At 34.9% G+C, this 16,482-nt stretch overlaps 1 long non-coding RNA gene across 3 annotated transcripts in view; it reads right to left on the reverse strand.

The window, feature by feature from the left end:
- The window catches only part of LOC121295067, a 131,724-nt gene that overhangs the window by 86,405 nt on the left and 28,837 nt on the right, over positions 1–16,482 (reverse strand). The window contains exons 3-4 of one of the 3 annotated variants that reach the window (XR_005946846.1): positions 15,039–15,138; positions 10,020–10,117 (exon numbers count right to left, since the gene is read on the reverse strand). This is a non-coding gene — a long non-coding RNA (uncharacterized LOC121295067). The remainder of the gene's footprint in view (positions 1–10,019; positions 10,118–15,038; positions 15,139–16,482) is intronic. The other 2 variants (XR_005946848.1, XR_005946847.1) reach the window with 2 other exon arrangements.

Raw genomic sequence — 16,482 nt, forward strand, 5'->3', positions numbered from 1 at the left:
GAGATGAATTCAACCCTACAAGTTTATTTCTTTAAAAAAAACAGAATTTCTCAATAAAATTACCGTAGATCTCTGTCAGACTCTAATGACATGTTATCATATTCCCAAGGACACAATGAACAAAGAACACCCCAGAACATCACAATGTTATTGAATTTCTGTGGATCAACCTGAATGTATTTACAAGAAAACCAGCAAAATGTTGCCTTATAACATAACTATAGTAGTTTTTGGTGTTGTGTTTTTGTACTCAATGTTTGCATGCTGCAAACACAATAATATTAAATTGAGCTGGTAATGTCTGTGATGTCGTGCAAGTGAGGTTTTATCTGTACCAAAATGACTCAACAGGTGAACTTTTACTGGTTCATTTCCGGTTTGTTCAGCAAACAGCAAGTCTTCACAGCTGATTCCATCTGAAAGCTTTCTCTGATCATTCTTTTATGTACCATTTCAAAATGCATAACATTCACAAGACCTCGTGATAATAGGCTCATTGGGTTAGAAACCGACAGTCGCTGTGGCTATTCCATCTGAGTAAACGCATCAGTAACAGCCCCTGAGAAATCAGAAGCACAGAAGTCACTGAAATAAAGGAACCAGATTCCCCTCCCCCTACTCTAATCATAACTAGTTACCATGCAATTGCTAAAAGCTATAATAATTAAATGAGGTTAGAGAAAGGTCTCAGGTTTAAGACCAATGCCATTTTCAATCCCTCTTGTACACTGATCAGTTTGAGATCCTCTGAGCAAGACAGAGTCAACTGATAAGGTAGAAGAGGAAGTGAAGCAAAAGCAGGACTACTTTACAAGGGATGAACATGTAGCTCTTTCAGTGCTTGTCACAAGATGTTATTTAACAATATCCTTCAGAGCCCATTTCTGTTAACCAAAATCAACTGGAAACACACTTTCAAGATAACTTGTGTTAGAAAAGACAGTGGGGAACTGAGAGGTTGTATATTGGCAAGAATTCAATATCCAAAATACATACATGTCAGTTTACAGAGTGTCTATGGAAGCATCATAAACACATTTTATCTGGAGCATTTTTTGAAGGAAGGATTCGTCATAATAAATAAATGATTACAATAAATAAATAATAACATGTTGCAGATTATTCAATTGATTTATTCAAATTGGTGTTATTTTAAAACAGAACATAATTCCACGAAACCGGTCTTCCTTAAGACACATTCATATTGTGGTTCATTTGTTAAAGGATTACAGTGAATGGATACTACAATACTACATTAAAAACATCATGCTGCTTTAGTGTAACAACTACTTCAACAGGGTTATAGACAACACAGAAGATGCAATCTACATGTTTTTATTTAACAGTGGCTAAAAGCAGTAACTCTCCGACCTTGTCTCTGTCACTCATGACTGTAAACCCTGACCTCAGGTAATTGTTTATACAGTCTAGTACAACTGCAATTACTGACCTATAACTCATATCCATTTACAGTGCCTTTGCATGGTAAGCCACTGACTAAAATCCTTCATTGAGCTTTTACAAATTGGCTCACAAGCGTGCCAGGGTCTGGGAGGGACCATCCTCTAGGGGCAAATCAGTCTACCTTCCCATCCAATAACAGGCCACTCCCAGTGCCAATAGTGACAAAATGTGTAGTGGTTTTATAACGCTGACTACTATCCATTGAGGGTTTAACTGAGACCAGCTAACACTACACACTCAAAGAACAGTTGCAGCTTCCTACCAGGACTGATTATGGGTAGTAACTAAAAAAGTGGAGTCTTCATATTCCAGTACTGTGCAAATGGAAGTGCCAGCCAATTCAACTACAGCTCTGTTTCCTTAACCAGTCCTGGGTACTATACCCATACAGTGACTTCAGTTCAAAACCCATAGTAAAGCAACACTCAAGTCACTATATGGGTATAGTACCCAAGCAAGTTAAATCTTGTAACTTTTATGGTATAAAATTAACCCACATTCTACAAGTGTAAAGTTGTAGGTTTTATGTGTTTGTTTCAAGCACTTATTTTCCTTTCATTTTAACCCACTTCGTTATATTAAAAAAAAATTAAAAATGGGAATATATAAATTAAAACCGCCTAAAGAATGCCATTAATAATGAAACATTGTGTGTGCTATTTTTTTTAATCCTGTTTCCTCCTTATAAATAAATGATCATTTGTTTCTCAGCATCATTGCACAAAGGGTTCAGACAGTTTTCACACATTTAATTATTTTAAATAAATGTAACAAGTCCTTTTTAATTTACAAACGACATGAAACATTTCTCAGAAAAGGGAAAAGTGTGAAATGTATCTTTAACTGCATTGCATTAATACAAGGCTGGTCAATGGCCTGTAAACAATTTGTGAATTGGTGAAATTACTAGAATGAAAAATCTGTATAATTTGGGTATCCAGGCCCAAACTTTACATTTGCAGTCAAAGAGGTTTTAAGAGATATATATATATATATATATATATATATATATATATATATATATATATATATATATATATATATATATTTTTTTTTTTTTTTTTTTTTTTACATATACACAACATTTTACATGACACATTTATCACTTGCTAATATGAATCAACTTAAACACAAAACTGGGTATGCAATTTCTATTATCATTTACATCAGTAATAGCTTCACCTATCTGTAATGAAATCCCCTGTCTTTGTATGGCACTTGCTTGCCTACATTAAGAACCAAAAGAAGCATGTAGTTTCCAGCATCCTATTAATGGTCAACAACATTAAACGTAATATTTATGTTCTCTTGTAAAATGTTTCATGACAAAAAAAGGGTCTGTATTTTTTTCTCCCAACATAAATACATCTCAGGTTATATTAAGAGAAGGAAGATTCAATAAAAAATTACAAATACACTTCCTCGTTGTGTTCTTGTTATTACAGTAATTAAACTTTTCCAGCATTGACAGAAACTCCTTGACGGAAAGCACATTGTACGCACTGTTCCTCAGGAAAATTTGACTTGCAGGTTGTCACAGAATTAATGCAATAAGAGATGAGCACTCGCGCTCACATCCTCCGAAAGCACCCGGCCAGCCACAGGGCTCGATGGTGTGTGGTGAGCCAAGGACTACCCAGCTGACCTAACCCCTTGGCCAATTGTGCCCGTCCCGAGTCAGCAGTGGCACAACTTGGATTTGAACCGACGATCTCCACATGCTGCCCTTTAGCAGATCATTAAAATCTCTCACACAAATTGTCATTATACAAACATATTCTTTGGGTTAACTCCTTGAATACACAAACTTCCTGCTCTCTATATTCCTAGTCAGGAATATTTTTTCAAGGCCTAAATCTTTAAAAATACCAACTTTCTATATAAAAAAAAAAAAAAAAAAAAAAAAGCAAAATATAGATTTGAGCCAGTAGCTGAACTGCTAAACACCTTTGAAAAGAGACAGAAACTTTAAGATTCTATTTAAACAAGTATAACTGTTGTATTTGTATTTAGGTAACTAAACTTACAGGTAAAAAAAAAAGAACATACATTTTAGAAATTATCTTTATCCAACAGATATCGTTTTATATTTGCACGTGATCACCATATGTAAATTAGTAGTTCGGCCAATTTCGCAGTGTACAGTAATACAGAAAACTTGAAGAAAGGAAAGACGTGGAAAAGAAAAGTATATTTTTCTATTGCAAACTGGTAGACAGGTAAAGGGAACTACATAAACTGTATTGTCTACAGACAGGGTATTCAGGGGAGCCTTTGAAATGTTCCAGCTTAACTGCCTGTGATAATTAGAGTGCAGTGACCTTCTCATTAGAGCCAGGAGGCTGATGATTATTTTTCCCTTTTTTCTTAATGGATGCAAGCTACAGAGACAATCTTGGAATATCAAAGCAATTCTCTGAGATATTTATTAGAGTCAAAATTACAAAAACACATAGCAAACCTTTGAATTACAAGTGCTAATGTATGCACAGCCAAATGAATAGATCATCTTTTTTCTCTCTCTTGTATCTTAAATTTTTCATTACAAATTTCCAGGGCTTCAAAGTAGCATCTCACAGTCAGCCCCTTTCTTCTCTCTGGCATGACAAAGAACTGTCAAAAATTGTTCCTGTGTTTGTTAGTATTTTTCTTCCTTTTTTTCTCTTACATCTAAATGTCAAATAACTTCGTTTAAATAAAGCACAGCGTTCTTCATCTGGCACTGCTCAACAAAAAAACACCACAGAAGGCGTCTAAAAAGACCCTAATTAATGTTGCTCATTGATTTTGTTTTAGCGTGATGTATTCTATGAAAAAAATATGAATCCAGAAGGCACTCTCATTAAAATCATTAGCAGCTTGATGTTAGCTGAAAACATCTCTTTCTTTGGTGCACTCTAGCACTTAAAAGCACATCCACAGGTTCCTATTTAACATCACAGAAAGGACGAAGCACAAAAACAGGCATTAGTTTTATCAGCTATTGTACCACTCAGTTGTGATAATCACAATGATTAAATGTCTTATAAAAATGGCAAAATATGGGCTTTGTGGAAACATGGCTACATTGTAGAAACATTGTGGCTATGCATGGATATCAGGCCAGGTTGAAAACAAACAAAGCATAATATTAAGGAAACAAACATGGCATTATTTTTAGTAGTTTGAAGTTTTTTTGTAAACTTATGTATCACCACTATGCGCTCTATCAATGATATATATATATATATATATATATATATAATATATATATATATACTCGGTAGTATTATATATATACTATATATTATATATTATATATATATATCCTGCATCTGGATCTTGCAAGGCTGCTTTCTTCACCTTATTCTACTTGCTGAAGACGGAAGCTTCAGCACCATAGCCTTTAACACACATATCTTTTCAACTATCTACTGTGCACGGTCTGTTTTCTTCACCATAAATGCAAAAAGCTAAAACATTCACTACTTGAATATTGCATTAAATATCTTTTCCAAAGTTATCTATGCTCTACCCATTAGCTCTGCTTATCCACCTTGTAACATTCTTACCCTGTAATTCTATTGGATTACAATGGCAGACTTACACTACATCACGTAACAGTTCACAAAGCTTCTTTGTAAATATAGCATCTACAACACACCATTCACCCTTGATATCTGCCACTGTCTAAAAGTAGATTTTGAAACCAGAGAGGTTACTTCTACAATTGTAGGTGAGTAACCTCATCTAATTTGTTAAAAGAGACACATCTGACCTGAGAGGAGGTTGGTTAAGTTTACATTCAGAATATTAATGGAAGACTTGATTACTTTAAAACAAACACTGTTCCATGTGGTCCCAGGCAGAACTGTAAATCTTGGTGGTATTTCATTTCCTCAGCAGCAGAAACATTTGATACTAAATGAATTAAACACTATACATTTGGTTTGTTTTCAGTAATTGTAATGTCTATGATCTATGTCTGTAGGTAAGTTGCCAAAAAGCATTTATGTTAATGCTGTATTCAACCACAGCCCTAGCAAAGTATTGGTACCTGTATTTCCACTGTAAACTACTTTATGTACTAGAATTACTGGGTGGCCCAAAAGGAAAAAAGAAAGAAGAAATTGAATTATATTTGTCCAAACATACACATGTAGGCTAAGACAACTTATTTTATTTCAGTACATACAGCTACATTATATTAACTACAGTAAATCTTATGCCATACATATTCAATAGTTCTGTGTTTTTTTGTGTTTTTTTTTTTGGCAAGTGCACAAACGGATGTTGAGACAGATACATTGTCTAGTAATGTGTCCTGTAAGCAAGCCTTACAATGGCATTAATTAGGAGTCTAGCATTTCCAATTCATTAGGAATGAGACTTGGTCCCCTGAGCCTATTCATCAGACATTTATAGAACTCCCAGACCAAGTGGTTTGCATTCCCTTTGGTCAGGGTAAGACAACAAACCTGACCCAATGCACTAACTCTAGATTACTTCATGGAATTTAAGCTAAAACCTAGATGAAACATGAGATACTAAGCTTCATGCATTTTAAACACTTTCATTTATACAGTAGTCTTGGAGAAATATTTAAGCGCGTTATGCGTTATTACACTAATTTGAATCTTTGTTTCCATGTAAGAAATCATGTAGAAATTGATTTTAAATCTGGAAAGCTCTTTTTATTTATTTTTTGAAGCTGATGTAATGATCAATAGCTCTGAAGTCTGATAGCCTTCCTTCAGCCACAGTGCAGATATAGCAGTTTTGATAACCTCATGCCTATCAAAACTTTGGTCACACTGAGGCCCCCCCCCCCCCCCCCCCCCCCCCCCCCCCCCCCCCCCCCCCCCCCCCCCCCCCCCCCCCCCCCCCCCCCATTAAAGCAGTATACTTTATGTTACCAGCCATGTGCTTTCAAATCTACATAACTTCAGGGCTGAATCATATATGTATCATATATTTAATCTTTCATAAACCTTTTGACTCCTATTGTTTTGTCAAAGAAGGATAGGAATACAAACACAAAATCATATACTGTAGTACCATATGAACAATGTCATTTCCCTTTTTTTTTTTTTTTTTTTTTTTTTTTAAATCTTGTTATCTGACTTTGTTTGGGAATTTCATATTAGTTCTCGGGGGTCTGTTCTCCTAAAGTGCTGTCATATACTTTTTAGCAAGTTACAAGCAAGTAACCCACTGGTGGCAGGTCGAAGGCAGAGCAACAGGTTCCTCTTCACTGCAGACTCCTTGGTGGTTAAAGCGCTCTCCTTCAGACAGCAGCCTCTGAATGTAACCAGGGCTCTGCATTAGACCTCACAGACACTTAGTTCAGCATAAATAAATAACATATTTTACATTAAATCAGCAAGATTCTCCTACCACCAGAAATCATCAAGCCCTGCCAAGGCTTACCCTAACATGACAGCTCAATACCTTCAATACAGTAGTTTGTATGACAGTGCAACAGCAATGCATTCCTGATCAACTTCACAGAGCTTCACAGTTTCATTGTAAATCCATTATATTCCTCTGGTTCAGAAATTATAAATGACAAGTAGTCCCAAGATATAAAAGAAAGTATTATCTTCTGAGTAAAAGGGAGGGTTAAATCACATTCTATCAAGAGTGTCGTTCTGGTCATGACATATTCAATGTATTATTTAGCTTAAGTGCATGATTAAGAAAGAACTGTGCGCACTTCTGGGGAGCATTTTCACAAAACAGCAGCCGTACCTCACTGTGCGGTTTGATAGAAGCAAGACATCTCCCATTATGTACCTATGCTTTCTGAATCGGATTGAAAATGTATTTAGGTGGGTGGTTTGAAAATGATGCAGGACCTTTTGGGTCATATGTGTCCAAAGTATTTTTTTAATGCTTTTCTATCTGATTTGTATAAAGAAAATCCAATGTGACTTTGTTAAAAATTAACCTGCTGTCAATAATTAAGTCCTCATTATATGAACTCGAATGTGGCCGAGATTGCAAAATTAATGCAGTACTAATGCTGCATGAAGTGAAGTCCTCTTTTAGTAATCATGCCATTAATGGTATAATTTCATTTATTATTTCTTTGTTCTACAAAAGAAAAGGTTTGTTTTACAAGCGGAGAAGTGTCTTTCCTTTTGAAATTACACTACTGCTTTTGTCTTCTTGACAATGGGTTGAAAGGCAAAAAAAAAAAAAAAAACCCTAATTAATTTGATTGCATAAACAATTAATACCTCCTGCTGGGCCTGAATGAATTTTAATTACATCAGTTTTTGTGTATTTGCCACATGCTTGGCATATGAAATATAATAAGGATACAAACCAACACATTCAGTCACCTTTATATAAATAAAACAAAAAAAACATCAAACTCTACAAACATAATGCAAATATACGCTGCTGAGCAAGGGAGGAGGAGGGTTAGAATGCAGTTAAAAGAAAAACAACTAAAAATTAAATGCTGCATGCATTCAACCGCATTAAAAAAACACCTTTGATTAACACCAGTTGACTCATCACTTTGTCAAAAATGTTTTGATTTAGTTTCCTAATGATCGAAAATCTGACACCAGCAACCTCACCCGAGTGAAAATACATTTAGATTAGACCTCCTGAAAGTAACTTTGCTCCTTGCTGTATTACACACAGGGACCCAGGTGGCTTAACATACTGGACGCATTGTGTGTAGGTTGTTAGTTGGTTTCAGTTCAATTTGATCTATTCCATACTTTATTATACAGAACAGAAAGGGTGAACAACCCAGACTACAGAAAGATAATGATTATTATCTTTATCTTAACAGTATTAATTTTCTCTGTGGTCCTCATAAACAGATACCAACTACAAAAAAAAAAAAAAAAAAAACAATTCAGTGTTTTCATTTATTTTTATTTTTGTAGCTCTGTATTTTAGGTATTGATCGGCAGCCTTCAGAACCTCCTTTTAAAAAAAAAAAGTACAGTATTTTAAATAAGGTGTATAGTATATGACACAGTGTGTGTCTTTCTGATTGTGGAATTGTTCCATGGTTTTAGTAATGGCAGTGACAGTGTTCACTTTTGGTTTGGTAAATATCTCATATATATATATATATATATATATATATATATATATATATATATATATATATATATATATATAATATATACGGCTTTCAAGTTTAACTTCTGGTCTTAAATATTAACATGGTTTAACAGACATTTTGGAAGGCTTAGCCAATAGAAAAGCAGACAATCAGAGAAAACACAGAGCCTCTAACCCTGGCTGTAATTTCTTATTCTCTGTGCTTGTCATTGGAGTTTGTTATGCCATACCATGTTCTAGCCTGTTTTGTTAATAATGTGTTCAATTCAATCAATGTCTTTTTATACATTGTTCCCAAATGTAACTCACAAAGACATGCAGAATTAAATCAGGCATCTACGGTATTTAAAATAAAACCAAAGGAGAGACTTTGACAGTTATTGGAAATGGTTTCTTTGTAAAACCCACCTCTCATCAAATACTGTAGAGTACTTTTTGTACATCTAAATGACTAACTGTATTTAATAAAAACTTTCACATTTGTTTTCGTTAAATAATAAACATATTTGTAATTAATTAATTAATCTCATAATGCTAGTTCTAAATCTTTTAAAGTAATTACAGCGGACGGTTTGTTTTAAATCTCTAAAGACCACGATAGCGACAGTACACAGTCTTGTTCTAAGCTGAAAAGTACACTATTTCTATCACTATTTTAAGTTAAAGTCGTAATACCTCTAAAAATACTGATTCCTCAGATGAAATGATTTTCCTCCAACTCTAAGTGATACGAAAAAAGAAAATGCCACAAAAGGTTTGTGAGAATGTGATTGACAAAACTAAAGATGTTCCTGCTATCATTTTTAATGGCAATTATTATTTAATGTATACTACTTAAAAGCATATGTGATCAGTCACAAAAAAATATATTTTATGTGGTATTTAAAGAATGATATGCATAATATATTGCCTATTAATTTTTATAACCCTGGAACTTGAAATAATTCTTGTCCCAGGCTACACTGCTACTGAAAGCTTTAACTTTCAAGAGCTCAATTAAGAATTGAGAAACTTATCTGAAAAGTAGAGACTTCTAAATGTCTAAAGAGATTCTGTTCAATGAAGACTTTACCTGTAAGCATTCGAACAAACTGTGCATGGTTTGTGTCCTGTTTAGCAGCTGAAGCAGTGAGGACTCTCATGACTGCAATACTATAGAAATACTTCAGAGTACTGGGGAAACATTTAGGTTACAATATTTTTTTCTTTGGGTTACTGTTGGTTCTTTTTTGATTGTGTGCTTGGACTTAAGAAATAATATACCTGCAATGATGCTATCCACCAAATATCTATTACTGATCCCTTTTTATGCATTCTGGTCTGGCTGATGGAGGCTCATTGAACCTGCAATTAACTAGCATTTTTTGACATATCTGAACCCAGTGAAATACACTGCTATGTAGAACACATAAACCACATTGCCAACAGGTAGTACAGTATTGTACGAGTTTGAAACTTGAATTAGGAAAGAGAAATCAGCTTACCCCCTATGCTTCTGTGACTGCTGGGCAGGAAGAATGTTCCACAGAGCTTTTGAGACAACCCTTGTGTGAATAGGATGATGAGTCTAAATAATAGGTGCCTGTATAGAAAATACATTTAAAAACATGATCAGCATTGCAACACTTGCCATGATCTGTTGCATACCTCTCCACATCACCTTTAAAATAAACATTTACCTTAATCATGTAATACCCAAGTTAAAGGTTGGCTTAACCTTTCTTGATAACCGAAACAGCTAGCATTTCCATGGTTTCTATAGTATGGTAGCATACAGTAAATACATTTGGACAGAATTGTATTTATTATTATTATTATTAAAATTGCCCGAATGGTTCAGGTGCAAATCTTATTTTTTCTTCAAATTGAGGTTTTGTCAAAGTTTAAGGCTTTGTTGTTGTTTTTTTGATTGAACATGGGATGGATTACATTTTATTCCCTTCTTTTCCAAGCTAATGTATTTCAAATTATAAAATCAATGAAAATGTGAATCGAAACCCGATGGCTAGATTATAGAGGTTAGACTTGCCTCCAGTGACAAGATTTAGCAATGATCCTGACATTTCAGGCCTGGATGTTCTTTTTCTCTTCTTCTCTTGTCAAGATCTGGTCACAATGTAAGGGTGTGCTAAAGGAGTTCTGGTATTGATTTAAACTTAGTTTAATGTCATATTTCCATTTTCACATTGGGTTTTACTTTATGAAAGACACATTAAAGAACATAATATATTACCTACTGTACATGTGTTCCAAACAGGCGAGAAACATGGTTTTGAAAGATGCAAAATCAGTTTATTACAGCTACGAAATGCACTCTAGAAGGGCAGAGCCCATGAACTGTCAGGCCTCATTAAAAATGTAATTTTCGTTTGTTATAAACTTTGTGCACATGACGTCTACGTATCACGTTACTGAAAAGATGAGCATGGCTCTGAAAAACAAAAACCTGATTCAATTTTAATCAGCCAATGGGAAGATAGTTTGCCTGAGGCATATTTGTCAGTTTCAAAGGGTGTTTTTATTAATTTTGTATTTTGCATTTTGTTAGTGGAAAGAGCTTATTCTGCTGGGACCGCCACAAGCTATAGCCAGCAGAACCTACAGCAGTGAAGGGAGAGCTGCAGAGCATGCCAAGTAGGCAGATCACACAATGCTACAAATCTACAAATGATCAATGTTCATCTTATTCCTCCTGCATAGCTGTCAGTTGCAAACATCATCAACTTTTTAAGTAATTCACGCTAATGTTGTTAGTTTGCTTTTCACTTGTTGTAAGAAGAGTAGTCGCGAAGCAAACTATGAAAAATTCCTGCATTTTCATTTACATGTAAATTAAGTGATTGATTTTAATAGGATTAAAAACTAAAAATGTAATTCTAATTTTATTATTTATTCCTGAAAAGATTAACTCATTTCAGGACACTTTAAATTACAGGAAGCAACAGCACACACAGAAAAAAAGACCATTTTCTTGTCGACCGATTTGTAATATTCATCCTGTAATATAACTATCAATGTCCAGAACTAAATAGCAGCATATTAGGTACAAACCATAATAGCCCTCACACAATGCAAGACAGTATGTAAAAAAACAAACAAAAAATCTAAAACAAATTAATTGAACATCTAGATTTTAGGTAACATATCAGGTAACATATCAGACTCAAAAAATATTGAGTAACAGTCAATTAAATAATTTCAAACCTAGATGTTTAAAAAAAGGAACAGATACATTGGTTTAAAGTGTACTTATACAGCACACAATATCAAGTCTCTGTAGACAAAATATATCAGCAGTATTGCACTGCAGTAACCAGACGTGTACTGTACAGGACTCCTCTGCCTATGTTGACACAATGCAATGTACAGTGTCAATTCTAACAGTCTTGTCACAATATATTTTTCATGGTTGTGATTTCAAAATGCAGATAGTATCAACGAGTTAATGGGGGGTGGGGAGGAACCCCTCCTGCGATACTGGGAATTTTATAAATTCCAGTCAGGCAGCTTCAAACAGCATTGAACACGAATCAGAAATAGTATACCCCTGGGCCATAATTTGCAGAAGCTTTACCTGCAGCTGGCTGTGACTAGATTTAAGCCTGAAGACAAAAGCAAACAATCCCCACCTGCGTGTTTTTTTAGGCACTGTTGTAAAGGCTGCCTGAACTACTTTGATGCTGTCACCTCTTGTTAGAACCGATGCCCTCTGGTGATGCTGTGTCGCTCAGAGGTAATTTTAAATGGCCATTCTGCCAGTTATTAACCATGAAAGCTGTAGTTACTTGTTTTTTCCTATAGGGGCCCCCAAACGAAAAAAAAACAAAACAAAAAACACACTAATTTAATGTCAGTTCTGCAACGTAATTAAAAGTACATTTGAATATATTAAGTTGAAATTATCAACTGCCTTTTTAGTAGTAATGCATGTATACCTCTATTACAAAGGATGATCCTAGTATTCTTTCCTCTTTATGGGAATACTGTGTGTTTATTTTCATTATTACATTGAAGTTTAATTGAGTATGCAACAAGAAGAACAATGAATTAGATATGAGATCAACAAATTAAAGCAGGCACACTGCTCAGTGATATACTTTGGTATATCTGTGTAATTTCAGTTTAAATAAAGCCCAAAGGGTTTAGGGATTAAACTGAAATTATTGAAAACTGACTGGTAAATTTTCTTAATGTTTTTATCCTTGAGACGTAGATGCGATCAAATAAACATGGTTTTCAAATTAGAGGCATATTCTGTACATCAGTTATTCTGGGTTTTTTTTAGATCAAAAGGTAAAATACAGAGTTGCTCTGAAATTGGAAGATAATAATATATTACATTACTGTACCTTCAAAATCTATTTTGATTATAAGTGTTTTCATGACATGTCAGTGACATTATAGCATGGATGGAACAGTTACTTTGTTACATTGTATGGAAATAGTTAATTAGATCATTTGATGTTGTTAGAACATAAGAACATAAGAAAGTTTACAAACGAGAGGAGGCCATTCGGCCCATCTTGCTCGTTTGGTTGTTAGTAGCTTATTGATCCCAAAATCTCATCAAGCAGCTTCTTGAAGGATCCCAGGGTGTCAGCTTCAACAACATTACTGGGGAGTTGATTCCAGACCCTCACAATTCTCTGTGTAAAAAAGTGTCTCCTATTTTCTGTTCTGAATGCCCCTTTTTCTAAACTCCATTTGTGACCCCTGGTCCTTGTTTCTTTTTTCAGGCTGAAAAAGTCCCTTGGGTCGACACTGTCAATACCTTTTAGAATTTTGAATGCTTGAATTAGGTCGCCACGTAGTCTTCTTTGTTCAAGACTGAACAGATTCAATTCTTTTAGCCTGTCTGCATATGACATGCCTTTTAAGCCCGGAATAATTCTGGTTGCTCTTCTTTGCACTCTTTCTAGAGCAGCAATATCTTTTTTATAGCGAGGTGACCAGAACTGCACACAATATTCAAGATGAGGTCTTACTAGTGCATTGTACAGTTTTAACATTACTTCCCTTGATTTAAATTCAACACTTTTCACAATGTATCCGAGCATCTTGTTAGCCTTTTTTATAGCTTCCCCACATTGCCTAGATGAAGACATTTCTGAGTCAACAAAAACTCCTAGGTCTTTTTCATAGATTCCTTCTCCAATTTCAATATCTCCCATATGATATTTATAATGTACATTTTTATTTCCTGCGTGCAGTACCTTACACTTTTCTCTATTAAATGTCATTTGCCATGTATCTGCCCAGTTCTGAATCTTGTCTAGATCATTTTGAATGACCTTTGCTGCTGCAACAGTGTTTGCCACTCCTCCTATTTTTGTGTCGTCTGCAAATTTAACAAGTTTGCTTACTATACCAGAATCTAAATCATTAATGTAGATTAGGAATAGCAGAGGACCTAATACTGATCCCTGTGGTACACCGCTGGTTACCACACTCCATTCTGAGGTTTTTCCTCTAATCAGTACTTTCTGTTTTCTACATGTTAACCACTCCCTAATCCATGTACATGTGTTTCCTTGAATCCCAACTGCGTTTCAGTTTTATGTTATGCATATATTCAGAAGCTATAAGCCCACCTCCACGATAATAAGATTTTTTGCAACACTATGCTTTTGAAGTATAAATCTGTCAGACCCAGATGTGACATGTATTTGGTTTATTGAAATGCACAGTGAAGTATGCTTGGTTTATTATGCTTAATTCGGAATAATTATCATATAAAACACTGAATTACATTTAAGTGATGTTTTCAAAGTACGATACTTAAAAGAATGTTGTACTGTTTTTTCTTCTTCTTTTAAACTAAAGGTGTCCTAAAACAGATGGGAAGCCGCATGGAGTCATTTAAATGATGGAAACAATTAGTATAAATGGCATTCAGAGATGTATATTGAATTGAGACAAATTATTGCACATCATTCACAAGAAGGGCTATGCAATTTCTCTCATCAGTGAGTAAATCATGACTTGCATACTGCTGGAATAAGATAAATAATATAATGACTTTATTGGGTTTATTAGAGTCTTTACTGTACCTTTAACTAGCATGATTGTGTTTAGCTAAAAATTAATTAGATTAATTGTGCCTACATAAAGGTTGAAGGTATTATAGGGGTTAATCTTAATTTGCTTAACAAATATGTGTACACATGTCCCACACTAGTACAAGTCATGGAGCAAACACTTTGGTGCCCACGTGTGCATATCATGCGATTAAAGATGAAACACAAAATATAAACAACAAAAAAGTCATCACGTTGAAAATGTCTGATAGGGCAGTCACAACAAATGTTCAAAATGGCCACCTTCCATTTCAGCTGTTGACAACTTGTGTGGATATAACCCAACCTGCTTTATGGCATCCACAGCGTTTACCAAAAAGAAAAAAATTGGTCCCTTCATTTTGTATATTCATGCCATCTTTATTTTTGTATTTATGGTGGTGAAACTAGGAATAACATCTGGGTTCTTATAATGTAGTACATCACCTTTTATGAAGAAGCATCTCTGTGAAAGTCAAACAAGCAGGTTTGGTGTGGGTGGGAGTGTGTCTGTCAGACTCACGGATATCTGCAAGGCAAAGGCTTCCTACAATCAAGGACAACATATTTTCATATTCAATTGAGAGTCGTATAGGCAAGTCTGACGCAAAAAACATATCTTATTAATTACATGCATGTTCCTTTTTTTATCCTAGGACATCACAAAAAGTAAGTACCCTGGTCATTATGATTAGCAGCTCCTATTCCAGCCCTATTGTCACCTGCTGATGGACAAGATGATTATGATTACATTCATTCTGGGCTTCTCTCATGTCTTATTTATTTTAATGCCTGGTTAAGTGTTAATATCTAAGCTATCCTATGGGTGCATTCTGTGATCTCTGAATGTAATCTAGGTTTGGGTAACAGTGCCAAGTGATGATCAGATAAAAAAAAACAAAAATAATAATTCAGGTAAGACCATAAACCATGAACAAAGATCAGGCCTTTCATTTTTGCTAATAAACATGAACCAGCACGGAAGAAAATCCCATTTATTATCTATATTACAATTTGTATAAGTCTAATCATTCATGAAAACAATTATATTAAAAGGGTCAGATGGTTTGGTAATTGATTCAGTTCCAGCTTAGGCAAACAACATGGTTGTTACACTGGAAGCTAATGAAGCATTGTTGAAAAGTTTATTCAAAAGTTGTATTTGTCTTTACTGTTGATATGTCTCTTTTTGAATGAGAAATCATCCACAGTGTTCATATACAGAGAGGTCATAAAACAACACTGTAGTAACTTTTCTCATTTAAATGAATTAATTTATAAAATAAATATCAACCTGCTGTTGTCAACACCCGCCAGGTCAAAAGAAAATTGGGTTGATGGTTAAAACTAACACTAATAATGAGGGCCCTAGGCGGCACACAAGTGTTCATGTGGGGAGCCTGAATACTAAGTTTCATTCATTGTGTTGAGTTTGAAAAATAGTCAGATTGACGAACACATAAAACGGTGGTCACGAAAACAGACTGTTATGCTATGAAAATATTTTGCCACAAGTTCTGTAAAATCAGATTCAGATCAAGGTGTTTGTATAGATAACGGCAATTCGAATAAAAGTAGAAAGTGTAAAGAGGATGTTCCAGGCAAGGGAATGAGCGAAAATGATTCAGGTTTCATGGGCTGTCTCCTGCAGCAGTACGGGGCGCTCAGATCGGCGGGAAGAATTGACGATAAACTAGCCAAGCATTGTCTCCTCGAATGACATTCAAATGCCAACTAAATACTGTATCTGTACTACAGTGTTGATTTTGATATCCCAGCTGCCCTAGAAGTTTTGCGGTTGTGCAGTAGGAAAAGGATAAATATGCTGCTTTGCGCGCTTGCAGGGGGAAAAAAATCTTCTTCTCACACAAAGCATTTTTGTGGTGGTCAG

The sequence above is a fragment of the Polyodon spathula genome, chromosome 19, assembly GCF_017654505.1.
Source record: "Polyodon spathula isolate WHYD16114869_AA chromosome 19, ASM1765450v1, whole genome shotgun sequence".
Lineage (NCBI taxonomy): Eukaryota > Metazoa > Chordata > Actinopteri > Acipenseriformes > Polyodontidae > Polyodon > Polyodon spathula.